At 45.9% G+C, this 22,527-nt stretch overlaps 1 long non-coding RNA gene across 1 annotated transcript in view; it reads right to left on the bottom strand.

Annotated features, from left to right (window-relative positions):
* Window positions 1–21,705, bottom strand: part of LOC128329969 (uncharacterized) — a 35,819-nt gene extending 14,114 nt beyond the window's left edge. Inside the window, exons 1-2 of the long non-coding RNA XR_008309889.1 lie at window positions 21,380–21,705; window positions 17,051–17,166 (exon numbers count right to left, since the gene is read on the bottom strand). This is a non-coding gene — a long non-coding RNA (uncharacterized LOC128329969). The remainder of the gene's footprint in view (window positions 1–17,050; window positions 17,167–21,379) is intronic.
* Between the last annotated feature and the right edge of the window lie 822 nt (window positions 21,706–22,527).

Here is a 22,527-nt window from a genome sequence, read left to right as displayed (position 1 = left end):
AATCTTTCGCAAATCAATGACTCTTTACTTCAGATACATAGTTTAGTAGTTTCTCAAAACTTTAGTCTCTCAACGAGTCAAAGAAAACGTTTTTTTAACAATGCAGAGTAAAGTTGAACACGGCAGATTAAAAAAATTACAAAAAATCGACTAAACTTGAGTGTGGCAGTGAAAAGCAAGGTGGCAAAAGAAATGCAAGGTGACAATAAGGGAGGAAAAAAGAGAGTTTGAGGAACATTTAGGTAAAAGTATCAAGGGGAATAATAAAAACTTCTTTAAATACATCAGAAGCAGGAAACCTGCCAGGGAGGCTGTTGGACCATTAGACAATGAGGGAGTGAAAGGGATTATTAAGGAGAATATGGAGGTTGCAGAGAAGCTTAATGAGTTCTTTGTGTCCATCTTCACGGCAGAGGATACAGAGCATATACCTGTTCCTGAACCAGACTTTTGAGGGATGGAGGCCAAAGAACTGAGTCAGATAGAAGTGACAAGAGATGATGTTCTAAACTGTCTGGGAAAACTGAAAACTAACAAATCACCAGGGCCAGATGGCATCCATCCAAGAGTCCTCAAAGAAATGTGAAATTGCCGACCTCCCTGCAATCAGGCTCTTTATCGGAGGACTGGAAGGTAGCAAATGTAACACTGATTCTCAAAAAGGGATCTAGGGGTGACCCGGGAAATTACAGGCCGGTTAGCTTAATATCTGTTCCAGGCAAATTGATGGAAAGCATTCTCAAGGAAAAAATTGTAAAGCACATAGAAGAACAGGCCTTGCTGGGAGTGAACCAGCATGGCTTCCGCAAAGGTAAATCTTGCCTCACTAACCTTTTGGAGTTCTTTGAGAGTGTCAACAAGTGTGTGGATCAAGGTGATCCAGTTGACATAGTATACCTGGACTTCCAAAAAGCTTTTGACAACGTTCCTCATCAAAGACTCCTGAGGAAACTTAGTGGTCATGGGATAAGGGGACAAGTCCATGTGTGGACTGCTAACTGGTTAAAAGACAGGAAACAGAGGGTAGGTATAAATGGAGAGTTTTCACAATGGAGGGAAGTAAGAAGTGGGGTTCCCCAGGGATCTGTACTGGGACCGGTGCTTTTTAATTTATTCATAAATGAGGAGAGAAGAGCTGGTCTTGTGGTAGCAAGCATGACTTGTCCCCATAGCTAAGCAGGGTCTGCCTTGGTTGCATATGAATGGGAGACTTGATGTGTGAGCACTGCAAGATATTCCCCTCAGGGGTTGGAGCCGCTCTGGGAAGAGCAGAAGGTTTCAAGTTCCCTCCCTGGCTTCTCCAAGATAGGGCTGAGAGAGATTCCTGCCTGCAACCTTGGAGAAGCCGCTGCCAGTCTGTGAAGACAATACTGAGCTAGATAGACCAATGGTCTGACTCAGTATATGGCAGTTTCCTCTGTTCCTATGATCTAGAAGTAGGGGTAAGCAGTGAGGTGGCCAAATTTGCAGATGATACCAAACTCTTTTGGGTAGTGAAATCCAAAACGGATTGTGAGGAGCTCCAAAAGGCTCTCTCCAAACTAGGTGAGTGGGCGGCAAAATGGCAAATGCAGTTCAATGTTGGCAAATGTAAAGTGATACACTTTGGGACAAAATAACCCAACTTCAATTATATGCTGATGGAATCTCAGCTGTTGGTGACTGACCAGGAGAGGGATCTTGGGGTCATGGTGGAGAGCTCGTTGAAAGTGTCTACTCGATGTGCGGCAGTTGTGAAAAAGGCCAATTCCATGCTAGGGATCATTAGGAAGGAGATTGAAAATAAAACGGCTCATATTATAATGCCCTTATACAAAACTATGGTGAGACCACACCTGGAGTACTGCATACAGTTCTGGTCACCACATCTAAAGAAGGACATTGTAGAACTGGAAAAGGTGCAGAAGAGGGCAACCAAGATGATCAGGGGCCTAGAGCACCTTTCTTATAAGGCAAGGCTACAACACCTGGGGCTATTTAGTTTTTTTTAAAAAGATGACTGCGGGGAGACATGATAGAAGTGTATAAGATCATGCATGGAGTGGACAAAGTGGATAGAGAGAAATTCTTCTCTGTCTCACATAACACTAGAACCAGGGGTCGTCCCATGAAATTGATTGCCAGGAAATTTAAGACCAGCAAACGGAGGTACTTTTTTCATACAACACATAATCAACTTGTAGAATTCTCTGTCACAAGATGTGGTGACAGCCAACGACCTGGATGGCCTTAAGAGGGGTTTGGATAACTTTATGGAGGAGAGGTCTATCATTGGCTACTAGTTGGAGGGCTAAAGGCCACCTCCAGCCTCAAAGGCAATACCAGTCGCAGGGGAGTAACAACCTGCTGAGAGGGCATGCCCTCAACTCCTGCCTGTAGGCTTCCAGTGGCATCTGGTGGGCCACTGTGTGAAACAGGATGCTGGACTAGTTGGGCCTTGGGCCTTATCCAGCAGGGTTGTTCTTATGTTCAGTGAAAGAGTTAAGAGAATGATAGTTAGGGGGGGAACTCTGTGGTGCCCCCCTTCCCTTGATGCCCTAAGGACATGCTTGTTTTGCCTTATGGTTAATCCAGGGCTGCATTAACTCATCGCTGAGGGAGGGTAGGATGCCTCCTTCTTTGAAGGAAGCAATTAGACCACTTCTTAAAAAACTTTTCCTAGATCCCTCAGTGATGGATAGTTATAGACTACCAATCTCCCATGGTTGGGCAAGCTGATTGAGAGAGTGATGGCTAACCAGCTTCAGGCAGTTTTGGAGGAAACTGATCATCTAGACCCATTTCAAACTGGCTTAAGAGCTGGCTATGGGGTTGAGTCTGCCTTGGCCAGCCTGTTGGATGACCTTTAGCAGGGAATCAATAGAGGGAGTGTGACTCTGTTGGTTCTTTTGTATCTTTCGGCAGCATTCAATACCATCGGCCATGGTATCCTTCTGGATCGCCTGGGAGAGTTGGGGATAGGAGGCACCACTTTGCAATGGTTCTGCTCCTATCCCTCAGGCAGATCCCAGATGATGGAGCTTGGTGATGGTTGCTCTTCGAAGCAGAAGCTATTATATGGAGTCCCTCAGGGCTCCATTCTGTCACCAATGCTTTTTAACATTTACATGAAACCGCTGGGTGAGGTCATAATGAGATTTGGAGCAGGATTTTATTAGTATGCTAATGACACCCAAATCTATTTCTCCTTATCATCATCAGGAAAAGGCATTCACTCACTAAATGCCTGCCTATGGGTAGTAATGAGCTGGATGAGGGATAACAAATTGAAACTGAATCCAAGCAAGACAGAGGTGCTCATTGTGGGGGATTGGAATTTGAGGGATGAGTTAGATCTTCCTGTGCTGGATGGGGTTACACTCCCCCAGAAGGAACAGGTACGCAGCTTGGGAGTGCTCTTGGATCCAGAGTGCTCACCCTGGTATCTCAGGTGGAGGCTATGGCCAAGAGTGCTTCCCATCAACTTTGGCTGATTCGACAGCTGTGTCCATTCCTTGATGAGAATAATCTCAAAACAGTGATGCATCAACTGGTAACCTCCAAGCTTGATTATTTTAATGCGCTCTATGTGGGGCTGCCTTTGTACATAGTTTGGAAACTTCAGTTAGTTCAAAATGCGGCAGCCAGACTGGTTTCTGGGGTAACCCAGAGAGACCATATTATGCCTGTTTTAAAAACAGTTGCACTGGCTACCGATATGTTTCCAGGCAATAACCAATGTGCAGGTTATTACCTTTAAAGTCCTGAATGGCTTGGGACTTGAATACGGGCTACTTAGAGAGCACCTTCTTCTGTATGATCCCCATCACATGTTGAGGTCATCTAGACAGGTCCATCTCCAGTTACCACCAGTGTGTCTGATGGTGACTCTGAACAAGGCTTTCTCTGTAGCTGCTCCTGGCCTATGGAATGCACTCCTGGCAGATATCTGCAGTTTAGGCTTGCTGTTGGCCTTTGTTTGGCCTGGCCTTCCAAGGTTTTTAAATTGTTTAGGGGTACTTTAATTGGTTTTAAATGGTTTTGAATTGTTTTATATTTTTTTAAGTAGTGTGTTTTAGATAGTGTTTGTTTTATGTCTTTTTAAACTTGTCATTCACTGCCCAGAGCTTTTGGATGGGGCGGTCTAATAAATAAATTAAATTAAATAACACCCAAAGTTATCAGTACTGAGATACAATAATAATTTATGGCAATTTGTGGTCTTGCTTTTATCAAGGAATGGAAAGGGGCAGGGTGAGTGATAGAAAAACAAGGAGCTTCTGAATTTTGCTGGTAATCTCAATTTTAGTCTGACAATGGAAATGCACACACACACTGATCTCACTTTTCCTTCCTGGATATTATTCTGCATGTGTAGTATGGCCATCCAAGACGGTAACTTCCATTTTCATAATGGCAGTATTGGTGTGTTAGGTGTAATGAATGCCATCTTTGCTCATGAATTTCAAAATGGTGGCATTGTGGATTCTTGCTCAACAAGAAGTTTAACAAGTCACTATGACAGGCTGAGGGACAGTGTTTTTAAAACAGATTGGAATTGCAAGATACAATTTAAGAGTATCTTATGAGAATTTAGCTGATCACTGTTGTTAACTAGATTAATAAATGGGTTTTTGTCATCTTAATTCCATTCTAACTCACTTAATTTGCTTTGCTCACGGGTTGTCTGATAAAGTCACAAACTCTGGATATATCACCACATAATCTATTTAACTCAAATCTGACAGATTACAACATAGAGTGCATTTGAAGATTTATGCTCAGGCAATACATGTGGCAAAGAAGCAATTCCTTTCTGCCTGTCTTGCATACACTAGCTCATGTCCAGTGGAATTGAAGGGGCTAGTACATGCTTCTCCACTCGAATCAGAATTTGGAACCATCAATTACCCTCTGTGATGTTTTAAATGAGTTCTTTGTGGATAAAATCTCTCATCCTGGCCAACTTGGACTCAGACCTAGCAATTATTGCAAGTATCTAATGTGGAGGTGTCCAGCAATTCCTCCTATGTGGTTAGGCTGGATCTGTTTCTGTTTTTGAGTTCTAATTATGTGGACAAGCTGCTTGGAACAGTGTGGACTACTGCCTGTTCTCTTTGCTGACATGCTGTAGTGGATTATAGCCTTTGTCTTAGAGCAAGCGCACATAAGGGGAAGAAAAATGCTGAATCATCCCCTCTGCACTTCCCTAGCAAGGCTTTCCCCTAAACGTTCCTGCAATTCTGGTAGTTTCAAAAATGGCTGCCACCACCACCCCTCTTTATCTCAGAGTTTGACTCTTCCTGGGCTTGGGGTGGAAATGCCAGAGAAACTTTCCTCCTTTTGCTATGGGAAAAATACTCAAAAATCCTCCCACATGCAAGCCTACACATAGTGAGAAAAGTGGTAGATTGCTGAATGTCTGAGGTGCGTTGCACCAGAGAAAACATTTTCAGCCCCCCATTTCCTGAGTAATAAATCCACTCAGAGAGGCTTTTAAAATGCAAAGAACAAAAAGAAAAGAAAACCCTTATTTAAATGCTACAGGCTGCTTCTGTTTGAGACTCTCTCAGCTTCTAGTTACAGATAAGATCACTCAGTGGTTAGAGGAATACTTCAAAAAGTACCCCAGTTGCATGGAATAGAGATGTAGGAAAATACAAAAGCACCTTTAAAAAGTTTACAGAGTCTTTTGCAACACGCTGGATGGATGGGTGAAGTCTAGTGTTTCTTAGTTTAGTTACATTGCAGATATACAATAATAGACCAGTATCAGGAATTAGGGTTGTGCACAGAACCGGCTGGTTTGGTTCAAGTCTGCACTGGAGCTGGACTGGGCCAGTTCGGTCTGGCATCCTCTTGAACCTCCCCCCCCCCCCCCTCACCCGGTTTGGTCCAGTCCAGCTGGTAGCCTCCCAGCTCCAGGCAATCTTGGAGGAAACTGATCATCTAAACCCATTTCAAACTGGCTTTCGGATGGGCAATGGGTGGAGACTGCCTTGTTTGGCCGGATGGATGATCTCCAGTGGAGAATTGACAGAGGGAGTATGACTCTGTTGGTCCTTTTGGATCTCTCAGCGGCTTTTGATACTATCGCCCATAGTATCCTTCTGAAGCATCTGAAGGGGTTGGAGGTGCGAGGGACTGCTTTGCAGTAGTTCTGCTCCTATCGGACAGATTCCAGAAGGCATTCCTTGGAGACTGTTGCTCTTCAAAATCTGAACTTTTATATGGCATCCCTCAGGGCTCCATATTGTCTTCAATGCTCTTTAACATCTTCATGAAACCACTGAGAGAGATCATCAGGAGATTTGGTGCAGGGTGTTATCAGTATGTTGATGACACCCAAATCTATTTCTCCATGTCAGCATCATCAGAAGACATAGCCTCCCTAAATGCCTGCCTGGACTTGGTGATGGCCTGGATGAGGGATTATATTAACTGAGACTGAATCCAGGTAAGACAGAGTTACTTATTGTGTGGGATTAGAATTTAGGAGACAATCTGCTGGTTCTGGAAGGGGGTCACACTTCCCAAGAAAGAACAGGTACACAATCTGGGAATGCTTCTGGATCCAAGCCTCTCCCTCGTGTCTCAGGTTGAGGCAGTGGCCAGAGGTCCTTTCTATCAGCTTCAGCTGATATGCCAGCTGCATCAGTTTCTTGAGATAAATGACCTCAGAAAGTAATACATATGCTAGTAACCTCCAGACCAGACTACTGCGATGTGCTCTATGGTGGGGTTGCCTTTGTATGTAGTCCAGAAACTACAGTTGGTTCAGAATGCAGCAGCAAGACTGGTCTCTGGGTCATGTCAAAGAGACCATATTACTCCTATATTAAAATGATGACACTGGCTACCAATAAGTTTCTGAGCAAAGTACAAAGTACTGGTTATAACCTATAAAGCCCTAAGCAAACTGCAAACAACTAGAGATGCATATTTGTTATGCAAAACCAAATTTTTTCTTTCACTACTGAAACTCCAGACCACCTTTTCAGCTCCCTAAGTTTAAGAAGCAGGCCAAGGGGGTAATGTAAGGCTGAGCAGTTGAAAGTAAAATCAACCTGAAAACTCTGACAGGCAATCACTATTTCTAATGAGTACTTATCACTTTTGCTAATGAGTACCTAAACACTATTGCTAATGAGTACCTATTGGGGATAACATATTTAGGATTTTATTGGGAAATTAGGTCAGTAAACTATATCATTTCATCCCCCACCCCACCCCCGAGACCAGCACAGTTACAGTACTATTGACTACATAAGACATGACTCAATTTATTGCATTTTTACATAGGGTTTTCCTTGTGCGTTCCAAGGTATCTGGGAGGGAATTTTACTAGGGAACCCACATGAAATTACCCCCTCTTCCCTGCCTGCAGGTATTGGAGGAGAGCGACTGTTGCATGCTTTCCACCTGACAGCCATGGTGTGTGTGTGGGGGGGAGGGGGGCTTCTTTGGACAGGTGTGATCCTGAGACCTGTTAAACATTTAACAACTGCTGAATCTCTCAATTGTCTGACTGAGAAAAAAGAAAGAAAGCAGAAACAAAAGCAACAAGGGAATCACCTGATGGGAAGCTGCTCTTCACTCAGAGTGCTATCTTGCTGCTCTCCCTTGGGCTACTACTGACACATCTGGGTCTAGTTCTGGCTGCCCAGAACAGATTACCATTCTAGGGCTTCCTTGTTTCAGAAAGGAGGAGAATCAGTAAGACAAGACAGAACATCATGCAGGAAAATATTTGAGCTGCTTCAAGAAACAGCCTTTTGTGGCTATGTGTTTAACTCCATACATCATGGAACATAAAAACACGGGGTGGGGGAAGATTAAGGCATCTAAACCAGCTTTAGAGGCCATTTGGATGTTATGTCTTGCTCCTGATGGTTGCAGTACACATCTTCACATTTAGTCTATCATAGGAAAACTGAGGATTTGTAATATATGGCCCTTTTATATTGGTGTCTTATATTGAATTTACAGTTCAACTTATATTATCCAAAATGTATTTAGAAATAAAAAGCACTTTTTGAGTGCAGAGCTCACAAATTCTGTTGACATCACTACACAAGTTGAGTTCACCATCACAATTACAAGCATGAACCTATTTCAGAAAAGAAACAAATGTAAACCTAAAATGCCATTTCAGTGAGATAACAAGTTGTTCTAGTAAGAACTAATCAGCCTACTTTCCTTTCACTATCTCTACATCTGGACTAAATTTGGTGCAAATCGAGGCCCACGTTAGATCTCTTGCATCTCAAATGTTCATGTGTCCACCATCTTGGATCAGGGTGGATGTCATGATTACAATTTGCACCAGTGAAGTGTCCCTGTGCGTCACTCACTACAGCTGTTCCAAATTTGGTTCAAATCAGACAGTCCTCATGTTAGAGCACTTGCACCTCAAGAGTTTATGCATCTGCCATCTTGGATTGGGGTGGGTGACATCATCACAAACTATGCCATTGAGGTGTCCCAGTGTGTCACTCACTGCAACGGTACCTAGTTTGGTTTAAATTGGTTAGGCAGTCCACAAATTAGCCCGCTGGCTCCTCAGATGTTCATGTGGCCATCATCTTGAATTGGAGTGGATGACATCATCACACACCACACTATTTGGGCATCCCTATGAGTCCCTACAGCTGTAGCCAATTTGATTCAAATCAATTAGGTGGTTCACAAGTTAGCCCACTTGTGCCTCAAAAGTTTACACATCCGCCATCTTGGACTGGGGTGGATGACAACATCACAAACTATGCTGTTGAGGTGTCCCTACAACTGTACCCAATTTGGTTCATATTGGTCCAGGCGCTGCAAAGTTGATGGGTGGGGGGACACATGGACACACACACAGAATGCCGGGTGATCTCATAAGCCTTCTGGAAAGTAGGCTTAAAAAATGAGAATGCTTTTGAAATATGTCATAGTGGTATTACCTCTTAGGTTTGCCATGAAGTCAAATAAGATAAAGAATATAAAGCATCATGCACATTATAATGCTTTATACATAACAAAACAATGTAACATTGCACAAAAATGTGAGTGTTTTTTCCTCTCCCTCCTTTCCATGCAGTCAGTGATGTGGACTGTGGGGAGGAGGGCCAGGGAATGTACAACATGACAACATCAAACCACATGTTTTGTTACTATAGGAGAGAGAGAACTCAACATGAGGCAGCTGTTTGGGGCAGCAGTTCTATGGTTTGGGTAACGTAAAGTCCCTTTTCCCAGTGCCAGGTTCAAACAGTTAATGGAATTCTCCTCCTCACTGCCTTTTTGGTGTCTATAGAGACAGTTGAGCTTTCCTGGTTTTTTTAGTGTCACTGTCTTTGATGGCAGCTCTGCTAACAGCCTTGCTGGCCTGTGGAATAGCAGCTTGGCAAGAAGAGCCATTGAGTGAGTGGCTCCTGGACTACCTTACACCCCAGGTACTTGGGTTTAGAGGAGGCCAAAGGCAGAAGCCTGAGGGGAAACGACTCATCATGCCAACGAGGCTCAAGCCCCACTTCAGAGACACGGATTCACTGGGCAGACCTGGAGCAAGCCGGCCTGTCTCTCATCCTCAGTTCTCCATCTGTAACAATAGTGTGTCACTGTGGAGTTGTCTGGTGAGCAAACAAGTATGCATATAGTAGTAACCACTGTATGCATTAAGAGGACTGGGTAAATGATGGATGCAAAGACGGGGGCGGGGGTCCAGCTTTCCAGCAGAGGCCTCCAGCAGATTGGCATACAGTCCTTTCCCATAGAGAGGTGTGCTGCTGGGTGCGTCACCTTGCTGAGTCACGTGTGCAGTTTGTGACTTTCCCTAACCCCTCAGGCCCTTCTCAGTGGTGCCGGGCAAGGAGGGTGCTGCTGCGGTTCCTCCTTAGGCGTGCCTGGCGCGGCTCAACCTCTTCCGGGCCCGAAAGGGGCCGTCCAAGCCTGCAGGCCGCAGCTTTGCTCTTGCTCTATTTGCGGGGCCAGCCAGCAGCGTCGAGGACTCTGCCTGGACTCTCTCCTCTTCTTTCCCGGACAAGGAGCCCGGCAAGCCGGGTGCTTCTTGGCACCTGCCAGTCCCCTCGCTCGCACCCGCAGGCAGCAGCGGGCCGCCTCCTGCTCCTGCCCTGCCTTGGCCGTGACCACCGTGCCCCTCCCTCCTCCCCGCGTGCTCCCTTCCACGCTGCCTGCCGCGCACCTGCCCTGGCCTCGGCTCCCTCTGCACTCTGCCCGCCCTGGGGCAGCCAAGTGAGAGAGGCAGGTGGGCGGAAAGCGACAGCTGGTGTTGTTCCAGGGGAGCTTTAATGAGCATCTCCTGCCTGCCCTCCCCCTCCGCGCGCTGAGGAGCGAGTTGCCCGGGCGGCTGCTGGCGCTAATCAACCCCATTAGCGAAGGCTCTGGCGCTCATCTGGGGGGCTCCGTCCCGGTGGCGCCCCCTCCTCTCTCCCCGCGCCCCCGCCCCCCGCGTGCCCGCCTTGCCTTCCTGCCTGCCCTGCTGTGTCAATATTTGCCCTGAGTAAATGCAGAGCCCATGACAGGTGTGCAGGGGAGACGGCGGCACTCTTGGTGACAACCCAGCCCTCCGGCTCGTCCGTGCAGCCCCCAACGCCCGAGCTGGCCCCCCTCGCTGCCTGCCAAGCCAGAGCTATTTTTATCAGGCCTATAAAAGCCACCGCAGGGCCAGCATCACCCTCATTTTCCACTCGCTCGGCCGGGAAGGTGAGTCGCTCACCTGGAGCTGCCAACGTGTCACTGGAGCCAGGTGAGAGCGTTCCCAGGCTGCTACGGCTCAGCACCGCTTTGGGGGGGATGGGATGGGTGCTGCTGGGAGGAGCTCACTGGGGGCTGCTTGGACACCCCACATGCCCAGGGCTTCTGCTCTGACCCAGGGCCATCCAGGCAGGGGCGGGGAGTAGGGGAGGGCAACAAAGGGGAGCTGCTGGGCAGGCTGGGGTTGCCCGACTGAGCCAGTCCTTCCTGCCTTCGGCACGGCAGAGAGAAGACTGAAGCAGATGTTAGCTCTTCCATCAAGGTTCTGCTCTGGTGGGAGAAGCGACACTTACCAACATTCTCCCCCTGCCAGCACTTTTTAACTGCTTGTAGCAACTTTCTAGCATGTGAAGACTGCCCAGTGGGATTTATGGTTTGTGGGGAATGGAACCTGGGTTTTCAAGGTCTCAAGTCACATTCTGCCCTTCCTGCACTGCTCTAACAGTGTTCTCACAGTGATGCTTAGTCAAAGTACAGGAGCCCTATCCTGTACTGGATCCAGGAGTTCTAAACTCAGCTTGCCTGCCACAGCAGGGGCTCTGCTTTTCTTTGGCACCAGTCTATATTTTGTTTCTCTTTGATTTCATCATGCCCTCTTCCCTTCTTCTTCCCCCCTTTTTACTTGCTTTTCCCCTTCCTTCTACAGATGCCAAGCAGCCACCTTCCAGGTGATACTCTGGCTCACTGGAGCCCAGCATGGCAGCAGGGGTGCCCAGGGGGGCTGAAGGACCTGGCAGGAGTGGGCCCCCTCCCACAGCCCCAGTGGCTTGTCCCTGGGCAATTGCTGTGCTTGCCTCGCGTCGAGCCCCACGCACAAGACCTGACGTGAACGTTTTGTTCGTTCGGCTCGCGTTAGGCAGGTCCAGCCTGTCTGCGAACACGGGCATGGTCAACACATGCATGACATGCATGTGCTTTGGGAATGGGTGACTTGTGCATGGCATTCACATTTCCATGCACTGTGCATGTGCCAGGGCTTGAACATGCCAAGCACTACACACCTGTGACTTATGTATGCAGTGGATGGGTGGCCCTCAGGAACCAGTAAGCATCTTACCTTGGGAAACGGGCACAAATGGCCTAGCGATTTGGCCACCACATGCCTTTCTCCAGTGGTGGCTGCAATCGGATCACCTGAAGTTAGAGGCTGGCAACCCGTGCTTGGGTTACACAGCAGCCAGACTTGGGGGGGGGGACTTTGCTGGGGGCTACAAGCAGCACCTGTAGGAACCATATTTTGAAAGACAGCACTGCTTGCACAGGACACCTCCAACATCGCTGCACAGTTTGTGCTCTATCTGATATGTCACCCTCCTTAATGCAACCACTTCTTCTTAGAGTATTTAGTGCCTGCCTTTGAACTCCCACTCAGTGCCAGGCTTACTTCACAGAAGGAAACCAAAGCCAAGACTCAACTATTTGTCTCAAATCCCAGAAAAACTCTGTGGAATTGCTGGGATTCTAACCTGCTTCAGAGACTACTTTCACCAAACCCCTTCTCAATGCCTGTCACCTCCTTCATGAATCCCTGCCCCCAAATAGGAGTCCTTTGGGCTGAACCTTCTTGCTTGGCTATTTCAGCGAGGCATAGATTGGATAGGAAGTGATAATATTGCCCAGAATCCTTTGTCCTTGTGGCCTCTTGTCCAGAAGCAGGACATTGCATGTGGTGGTGAGGGTAAGAAATAGAAGGATGGGCATGTTTTCTCCCTTCTCACCTAAATGTAGGCCCTGCTGCTAGGAGATGCCAGAGAAAGAGAGAAATTGGAGGGAGGGAAGGTTGGGTTGGGTGAGGTTCAAAGAAGGGTCACCAGTCCCTTGTATATGAGTGGAAAATTAGATTAGCACACAAAGGGTAAAGTCAGGGCTGCTAAAAGAAAACTCTGCCCTTCCAGGGAGGGAATCTAGCAGCAACCTCTTTTGGAAAGCTTGGATACAGGCGCATTAGGCACCTTGCCTCCCACTTTCTCTGGGATTATAGGAAGTTGTTGGAGAGAGTTTGCAGAGGCAGAGTACAGCCTGGACCCCAGCAACAACATTATCTTCAAGATCAGTCCCTGCTACCTCAGGCAGTAACTGGAGAAGAGATTTGCATCTGGGAAGGGAGGACCAATGCAGCCAGCTTTGGTCTGAATAAAAATTACTTGGGAGCTAGCTATTTTGGGAAATGGGCAGGGTGATATTCGTTTGCTTACCACCCACATATAAAAGAAAACAACCAAAGAGGGTGAGAGTTCAACTCAGTGATGTGCTCTGCATAGGACAAGGCCGACGTAAGACCACTGCTGTGGTAAAAATGAGAGTGCAACCCCTGTACAATAGGGACACAATCAAATGAATATGACTTTTAAGGAAACATGCACCTGAGACCATACAAACTCTGATAACCAGATCTTCTGATTCTGATTTCAGTCCTGTACATACTCACTTAGAATTAAATCCCATTGAATGCAGTGGACTTACTTCTGAGCAAACATACATAGAATTGATGAGCTGTACGTGAATTCTATGCATTTCTGATAGCTTTTTCTAAAATAGCATTCCCTACTAGCCAAATAATTTTAGATTGTTCTCCTTGAACTCCAGCTATTTAAATAGTACAGTGCTTATTTAGCTGCATGAACATTTTAACTTTTCAACCATGGAAATTGGAAAAATATGGTTCATTCATACTACTTTTAATTTTCAGTACTATAATTCCAATGTATTTCATTTCAGGCATAATTCACTTGCAAATAAATAAGATGTCCTGCAGAAAAGATTAAACCTTAGAAATCAACCAGATGGTATGTATATGATAACGCATTGCCACATGGACATATCTACGTTTTCAAAAGGCTCACTTTCCCCAGAAACTTATATTTTCAAACACATGTACATAACAAATAGTTTCAAATGCACCAATTGGCAAAGGCTAAATATATGTACGCATGTTTCAATGATGATAAGGCTTCATTGTGAATTTCTTAACTTTATGAGAGTTCCTAAATAGGGTTGTCAAATCTTTTTTTCTGGAAGGGCTCCTGTGCTTTTAAACAGCTGTGTGACAAACAAAGAAAACAAAATACACTTTTTTCCCCTCAGCATGGGGCAGTGGAAAAAGCTGCAAGGATAATGCTGACAATCCCACTTCTGAATCACTAGGATCTTTCTGCATGATCACAGCAGAAGATTATCTGCAGCATTTTACTTCCAAGGTGAGGAAGGTGCATTCTGGCTGTGCCTCAGCTCTGCTAGAGTTGCCAGCTTTTCAGTCAAACCCTGCACCTATGCCATTAAGAGCGGTTTGGTATGCACTGCAGATATTAATAGGTGACAATATTTATATCCATGCTGTGAAGAGTTTCATCTAGTTACTGCCTATCAAGCTGTTGTTCAGGGCATAGGAACAGGCCAGGATTTTTTTTTTTTTTAATGGTCTGTCAACAATCCCTACATATGCTTCATGTTGTCTTTTCATAAACCTGGTATTTGTGCTTCAAAGATGCAATGTGCAATATTCAAACAGTGGAACTTTGGACTCTCCTTATAAAATTATGTTTATCTACTGTTTACACATGGTTCACTTGACACAGTTCATGTCCATAATATATTTACTCTGTGGCATCTACTAACATGTGAACACTGAACAGCAGAGTTGCCAGATCCTCACCTGGAAACAATATCTATACCTCTTAAATGCCCCAAGGCATAATGCAGCTTCTGATCCTTCATTTTATTCCTCCACAGGCAGTAGCATTGTTAGGTACTTTAAAAGATCTGGGACTCGATCCCCGAGGGCCTGGCTCAGGCCCACACTCTCCCCACCCCACCCCAATCTGACAATTTAAAACTCTTCATGCTTTATATTCAATGCTCTCTTTCAGGTTTTGAAATCATTAATCGCCAATGCATCCATCCAACATCAAGAAGCACAGAGGACCAGGCACTAAAGAAATAATCTGGAGCACATGCCCAGGCAGCCAGTCCTGTAAATGCTTCTGTCCACAATTTCCCTTGCCTACTGTAGCCCGCAAGGACCATAATTTTACCTCGTAATAGGCAAGGAAGGCAGAGGCGTAACTAGGGAAAACGGCGCCTGGGGCAAGCACTGAAATGGTGCCCCCCCACCGTGCCCCCCCGTCGCCCCCCCAACATACTACATTATACTTAGGTTTTTCCTCACAAGCGCCCGCCGCCGCCGCCAAGCCAGGCCACTGACTGGCCGCCAGGCGCCAGCAAAGCAATGGGGGGGGGGCACAGGCGGCACGGAAGGGACCGCTCGTGGGGAAGGGGGCACTGACGCGCTCCTTTGACTGCTGCAGAGCTGCTGCACTGAGCAGGAAACATTTGTATTAAAAAATTTTTTTTAAATTTTTTTTTTTAAATTTGGTCATGGCGGCGCCCCCCACGTGACCAGAAAAGATGGCACCCGGGGCACGTGCCCCCCTGCCCCCCTATAGTTACGCCTCTGAAGGAAGGAGTGTGTGAGAGAGAAGCAATGGAGGAGCAGGGATGCACAGGAGCTGCAGCCTCAGAGCATTTAGAAGTAGAGATAAGCAAGGAGCTGGCAACCTTTTGGACAGCACATAGACCACTACCCTGCTGAAGCTCAGAGAATCCACATATTACAAGGATGTGTGGCAACCGAGAAATTACCACAAAGTACATGTGAACGTTATGCTAACAGTTCAGCGAAACCACAATTTAGTCACGCATCAAAATGCACGTATTAATGAGTTCCATTTATGTGACTTCCTCCATTTCACATTGTTTAGAAAATCTCCATCCTGCAAGCAAACCCCAGGAAGCTCACTCACCCTTTTCACATAAAGCATATAACTCTTCCCTCTGGAAGTACAGCAAGTCTCACATTAGCAGAGTCCAGCAGGCACACACATTACTAAGGAAATATAGTGTTACCATTATTCCAACAGGTAGAAATAAATAAACAGTCATTGCTCATTTTTCATACATGAAACTGTTTATATGTATGATAACTTCCCCAGCACAGACTGAATCAAAACGATAGCCAGGTGAAGACAAGAAAACCAGATGACTGAGGTATTTTTGGTTAACCCATTGATCCAGGTCAGCTTTTGAATGGGGCTTTAGTTACTTGTATTCCAGTCCAGGGCCGGGGGAGGGGGGGCACCATTGAGAGGACGGATTCAAAGAACCCGGGTTCGCCTCACCTCGCAGCCCCGACACGCCCCCTGTCTGATGTCAGATGTGTGGGGCGTGGCTAAATGCTCCCTGCATCTGACATCACATGCAGGGGGCAGGGCTAGGGGGCCTCGGTGGTGGCAGAACCCGGGCCGCCACTGGCCTCCCTCCAGTCCTGGAGCAGAGGCGGGGCTAACCAACAGTCAGCAGCAAGAGCACTGAAAAGCAGTCTGCACTTAGCTTTCTGTACATAATATCTATTTAATTAAACTATTAATATTCCTGATTCTACTCTATTACCTTGTCCTTGCATACCAAAACTCTACTACTATGATTTTTTAAATATACCACTCTTCAACCAAAGTTCTCAAAGTGGTTTACACAGCAAAATAAACAATACATACATAAATAATACAATGTGAACCTCAATGGCTCACAATTTAAAAAGAAACAGGACACCAGAAACAGCCACTGGAGGGATGCTGTGCTGGGGTTGGATAGGGGAAATTGATCTCCCCCTGCTAAATATAAGAGAATCACCACTTTAAAAGGTGCCTCTTTGCTCAGCAGGGGTCAGTTAGCAACTCTTTCCCTTGGATTCTACAGTAGCAACTCTGATCTTGCAAAATCACCCCATAAATCATAACTCATACATTTTGAGTTAGTCCCCATTTGTTAACAGGGAAGGCCAAAGACGTTAACAGTAATCATCAGAATCAGGGCCTGTTTATCACACTCAGAGGCGCTCTTACCCCTGGACTTCGGAGCCGAAATCCAGGGCCTCCACACACCCCTGGGGAACCTCAAATCCTCTTTAGTCTGTCCTGGGTAGTGTGGTTTGTGCCCTCAAGAACCTATGTGTTAAAAAATGATGCTTAACTTACAGCAGGGGGCCCTCCAAAGGCCTTTAGGTCCAGGCTCCAAAATTACCGAACTGTACCTCTGATCACACTTAGGGGATCTGACAGTGTTGCCACCTATGTGACCTAGCTAGTTTTAAAAGAGCCAAATTAGTTTCTGGTAGTGTATTTATTGTCATTATTATTTTTAGCTCAACTGCCTAAATAAATATACCACCAAAAACTGTGACAGTGACGGACATTAGGACAAGACATGAAAGAAGAACACTAGGCCATTTAATAAATGGTATGGTTAAGATCTCACTTACTATACTGAGTTTTTCATGAAGCTTGGTGCTTTTTCAAAATGGCAGCCACAGAAACAGGAGGATCAAGAAGCAGATGGATGATGTGGAGAGTCCTTTCTCCTCTTCCGGATAGGAAACTGGAAAAGACAATTAGGAACATAGGAAGCTGCTATATATTGAGTCAGAACATTGGTCCATCTCAGTATTGTCTACACAGACTGGCAGCGGCTTCTCCAAGGTTAAAGGCAGGAATCTCTCTCAGCCCTATCTTGGAGATGCCAGGGAGGGAACTTGGAACCTAAATGCTATTCCCAGAGTGGCCATATCCCCTAAAGGGAATATCTTACAGTGTTCACACTTCTAGTCTCCCATTCATATGCAATCAGGATGGACCCTGCTTACCTAAGGGGACAAGTCATGCTTGCTACCACAAGACCAGCTCTCCTTAAAGAAGGCAAGAAGGTGTAGACTGTAGAGAATAATAATGCTGTGCTGTTGGTACCAAATGCAGGATAGTATCTTTGAGGAAATGATTACTGCCCTTCTGACTCCCAAACAGAACTCATCCTGATTCCATTATTTGGTTTTCAGGGTTCCTCAGGGACACCTTCTCCCACATGACCCTCTCTGTACATTAAAATATTTGAGATAGGTAACTTCCTTTTTAGAAAAGAGTTAGAAATCAGGCACTCACTTAGGATTGCTATCTCTTGAAAGATATAGATACAGATATTTAAAGATACTTGGTTAGGGAGAGGATTGTGGGAGAACTTTGAAACTTTGGGCCTGTCTGTGGAGTCCAGTACAGAAGCGATGTATTTTCCCAAGACAAGGGTTCCCACCACTGGGTCTGCAGATATTGTTTGACTACATCCCCCATCATCCCCAGCCACAATTACTAAAGCCAACCATGTCTGGGGAGGACCCAAGACTGGGAACCTCTGGTCCCAGAAATACAGGTTTTAAGAAGGCCTGGAGACAGACAGGCTTTTCTGTTCTGTGTTGTTGTTTGTTTGTTTTCTGTTTTTTGGCAAATGCTCTTCCCAATTAAAACCGACAAACAACAGCACACATAGCCAGGCCAATGCTTTTTTTGTTTTTGTTTTAATTTGGCTGGCAACATGGCTATTATCCGAAAGTAGCAGGGTCTTTTTGGTTGATCATTCATTTTGAAATGCTGTCCCTTATGACATCTGTAGAGCTTCTGCTTTGCTGGTTTTTAGTGTGTGTGTTGGGGGGAAGATACTTTCTTATTCTGCCAGGACTCGCAATCCCTTTTGTGTGTGCTGCTTACTGCAAAGTTGATTGTAACAAGGCATTCTATTTTAACATTTTACTTGTAATAATTTCTGTAAGCTGTGATGTGGGGTAGAAAATTTTCCACTGCTATACATTTCCACAGAAAAATGTCAGTTTCTGAACATACTAATTAATCTTATGAAACAATGCAACATAATCAATGTATGTTGATTATGTGGGCCACTTAAGTGATCTGGTGGGCCACTGTGTGAAACAAGTTGCATGACTAGATAGGCCTTTGGCCTGATCCAGCACAGCTCTTCTTATGTCCTTATACCAATACAATATCACGTAAATGGAGCAGTTTCAAAGTTGTAATTATTTTCTTTTCAGATAACCTTCCCTAGGAAGTGTGTAAGTGTGTGCGTGTATTAAAAAATAAAGGTTATGATTTCACCTGACTGGCTATGCAAATTAAAACCAATGTGATTTCTAAAAATTTCATCTCAGACTTCAAGTGAAAGCAAAACCAAAACTATTATTACTTTTAGTTTCAGTTCAAGCAAACGCACTGAGCAGAGTTTCACTTAGGCCCTAGGTCTAATTCCTGCCATCTCCAGGTAGGACTGGCTGGAAAAGGCTCCTATCCTGCCTGAATCCTTGGAGTGCCACTGCCAGTCAGTGTGAACAATACTGAGCTAGATGGCCAATGGTCTGATGGTGTAAAGCAGCATCCTATGTACCTAATCCTTTCAGCCATCAGAACATTCAGTGTCTTCCCCTCAGCATGTTGGACATATTGCAACAGCCAGTAGATTGCAAGTTCAGTCTTGGTTTTACTGAATTTGTATTGTTTTCTCCAAGCTACAAAACCAGTCACAACTACATTCATTCCCATCACATTTACAACAACCTATCCTTTTACTCTCATTGTGATTATTCCACCACCACCACCCCTTCAATTCTCAATTTTACATAGGAACATAGGAAGCTGCCTTTACCTTATACTAAGTCAGACCACTGGTCCATCTAGCTCAATATTTTCAAACTTTTGAAAACACACCTATTATATCAGGCTTTTAGTTTATGATGTGTTAAAGTTCTAAAGTTTTATTTATGGTAATTTTAATCTGTTTATATGATTTTTAGGTTTTGATTAGATTAGATTCCCTCAGTCTGCCCCAACTTGGAGGTGCCAAGGATTGATCCTGGGACGATCTGCATGCCAAGTAGATGCTCTACCACTAAGCTATAGCCCCATTCCGCTTGTCAACAAAGTCCATCCAGTTGTTAACCCTTCCCACATTACCATCAACATCAAGCCTCCACTATATATTGTTCTGAGGGTTTCCCTGTGTATGCTTTGAATTTGAAAATATACCATAAGCATCTTTTAACAGCTGCATAATGCTCTGCCTGCCTGCCAGTGACTTTTTAATGACAACAGTGTGATATATAATAGATGGAGAAAGATCTATTATATATCTATTACACTAATAGAAAGATCCATTATACTGCTGTTTGCTCTTTAAAAGAAGCTGGCCAATTGTGTGCTGCTCCAGACAAAGTGGGAAAGCACATGACTTCCAAATAAGGTTGCCAACTAACCAGAAAAAAACTGAGCAGGTAGCTGGATATGCAGAAACCAGCAGCTGAAATTTCTCAGGGCAGTATCACATGTGAATGTCCACACAATCAGCTGCTACCAAAGGCACCGAACAGGGGTTGTTGTATAAATGCTGGCAACCCTACTGTCTTCAAAGAATGCAAAACAAAAGGAAATGAAGCAATCTGAAATGAAATGTACACAGAGTGATGCAGACATTGCTTAGAGCAGGTGTCACCATTTTAAAAGACACTGGCTAGCTCTTTTCTCCCACAATGGGTTGTCTAGAGGGCTGGGTAGGTGAGTTGGGTGGTCACCCAGGCGGTTACCTAAGGTGCCTACTGGAAGGTGGCACCAAGCGGAGCTTGACAGTTCACTGTTGGTTGAGTATACTGTCTTCAGTGAAGCTACAGAAAGCCTATCATCTTCAGTGGGATCCCAGAACTGGAGCAGGAGATCACTGGTAGCAATAGCAAAGCAGTCACTCTCTAGGCCCTTTCTATGGGCATTGCTAAGAAAGCCTGGGAAGAGCAGGGCTTGCAGTTGCAGCTCTGCACAAACAACACAACTTGGCAACACTGATAAACTAACCGGGGCTAAGTGGGGAGGACACCAAAAGCACTCCTTGTTGGGGCTGAGACTTTTGATCTTGGGGCTGAGACTTTTGATTTTGAATTTTGATCTAGATATATTTGTTCCCAGTTGCCTCATTGTTCTCGCTGTAGTATAAAAGGAGGCACAAGGATACATCAAACACAGTGGGGTTTAGCTGAGCTAAATGAGCTCAATTGAAAATAAAGTCACAAGCAATGCATAGGGCATGTTGGACATGGGGAGTAGTAGGTAGGGTGCCAGCTGTCCTGTATTCTGGATACCAGAGTCCCAAGATGTTCAAAGATGTCCTTTGTTTTTGCACCTCGTGGTTCTAAAGAACAACTTAATGATGTCTCTTGCTTCAGATGCCACATGTCCAACAGATCCTTCTTTCTGAGGTTTTGATCTGGCAGTTGTAGCAAAAGATTAGAGAAACGTTGCCAACTGTCCCTTTTGACAAAGAGTTTCCCTTATTATTCAACAGTGTTAAAAGCTGTATAGAATATACTGGAATTAGAGCATATCCTATTTCAGAGAGTTCTCAGTTGTGACAGTGGAGAAGTTGAGAGGGCTGCTGCTGTACCTTTGAAACTTGCATAGAAGGGAAAATTTGACCATGCCTGACTTTTCCCATCACAGCAACACTTTGATAGAAAACAGCCACCACCACCTCACACCTGGTGAAATCTTCTGCAGGACTCTTAAAGATACAGAAAACCTCTCTCAAGAGCTGGCAACCATCCTTGAAAGTTGACCAGTATTTAAAAATATTTGATCTGGCTTCTCGGGGCAGGGTAAAAAGCCAGCCATGTAAGAGAATGGGACAGTAATGATCAGATCCCGGTTGCCAGGGCGGGGCACCAGGATGTGGTAGCTTTGCAGTTACTCCCCGCCCGTTTGGCGCCTCTTACCCTGAGCAAACAGGCAGCAGGGATGCAAATACAGCTGAAGTGAGCGCTTGTCAAATGCAAAGGAAGAAGATGAGGCTGCCGCCTCCCGTATCTCTAGCAAGTGTACAGAAGTCAGAAGAGGCTTTGGCAAAGGCCGCTTGTCATGCACGGATGACGACGACATGTTCCCTAGTGCTCCTTCTCACCAGGGGCGTCGTGGTGGTGGTGGTGGAGGAGGAGGAGGCCCTGGGGCGAGTCGAGGTTTGGGGTGGGCAGCCCACACTGCTGCCCGTGGCCACCGGGAGCGGGCTAGCCGCCCGCACACGGCTACTGCTGCCGCCGGCCAGCCTCCCTTTCCGGGACTGTGCCGACAGGCTCTGATGACATCACTGCACCCGCGCGAGCCCTCTGCTCCATCCAGTGAGAACAGCCCGCCTGGTGTCCTGACAGCATTAGAGCACACTGGCACATTAGAGCACATTGGCACAGGCCGGCGGAGGGAGGGCGGCAGGCAGGCAGGCAGCGGGGGGCGGCCCCATGCCCATCCCCGTGAGTGCCCAGCACAGGGGGGCGGGGGCGGCAGGAGCAGGGCATGGCAGGCAGCCCTCGGGGCTGTTTGACAATGCAAGAACCTGCCTCCTATAGCGGTGGGCGCTCCTTCGCTGGAGGTGTTCCAAGAGGGACTGGGTACGTGGATAGGCATCTGACTGTCCGGGGTGCTGTTGTAGCAGGTTCCCGCACTGAGCAGGGGTTTGGATTAGAAGACCTCCAAGGTTCCTTCCAAGTTGAAAATTCTATTGTTCTTTCCCTTTGACACTACAGTCCGTGGTAGGCAGAAATTCAATAGGAACATCCAGCACCAAAGCAGTGAGAAGGAAAGTTGAACCTGATGAATTTCTGTCTAATTTCTGCCTAAGAATGAAGTCTCTGTTGGGAGGCGAGGATGCTGGCATGGATTTGTATGGCAACCCCGCCCCGCCCCACCCCACCACGTTCTCCTCCTGCACTGGGGACTAAACGAGGATAATGAATGTCTTGGATTGGGATTGGCTTGGAGAATGTCTAAACTGAAGTTAGAGCAAGCTCACACCTGTGTGTGTGAACTCGGATTGCAGCAGAAGTACTTCACTTCCATTCCGTGCTGTTTACATTGCCTGTTCAGTGGGGAG

The sequence above is a fragment of the Hemicordylus capensis genome, chromosome 1, assembly GCF_027244095.1.
Source record: "Hemicordylus capensis ecotype Gifberg chromosome 1, rHemCap1.1.pri, whole genome shotgun sequence".
In the NCBI taxonomy this organism is placed as follows: Eukaryota; Metazoa; Chordata; class Lepidosauria; order Squamata; family Cordylidae; genus Hemicordylus; species Hemicordylus capensis.
The sequence above is the reverse complement of the archived record's forward strand: the minus strand, read 5'-3'. Positions and strand labels throughout refer to the sequence as shown.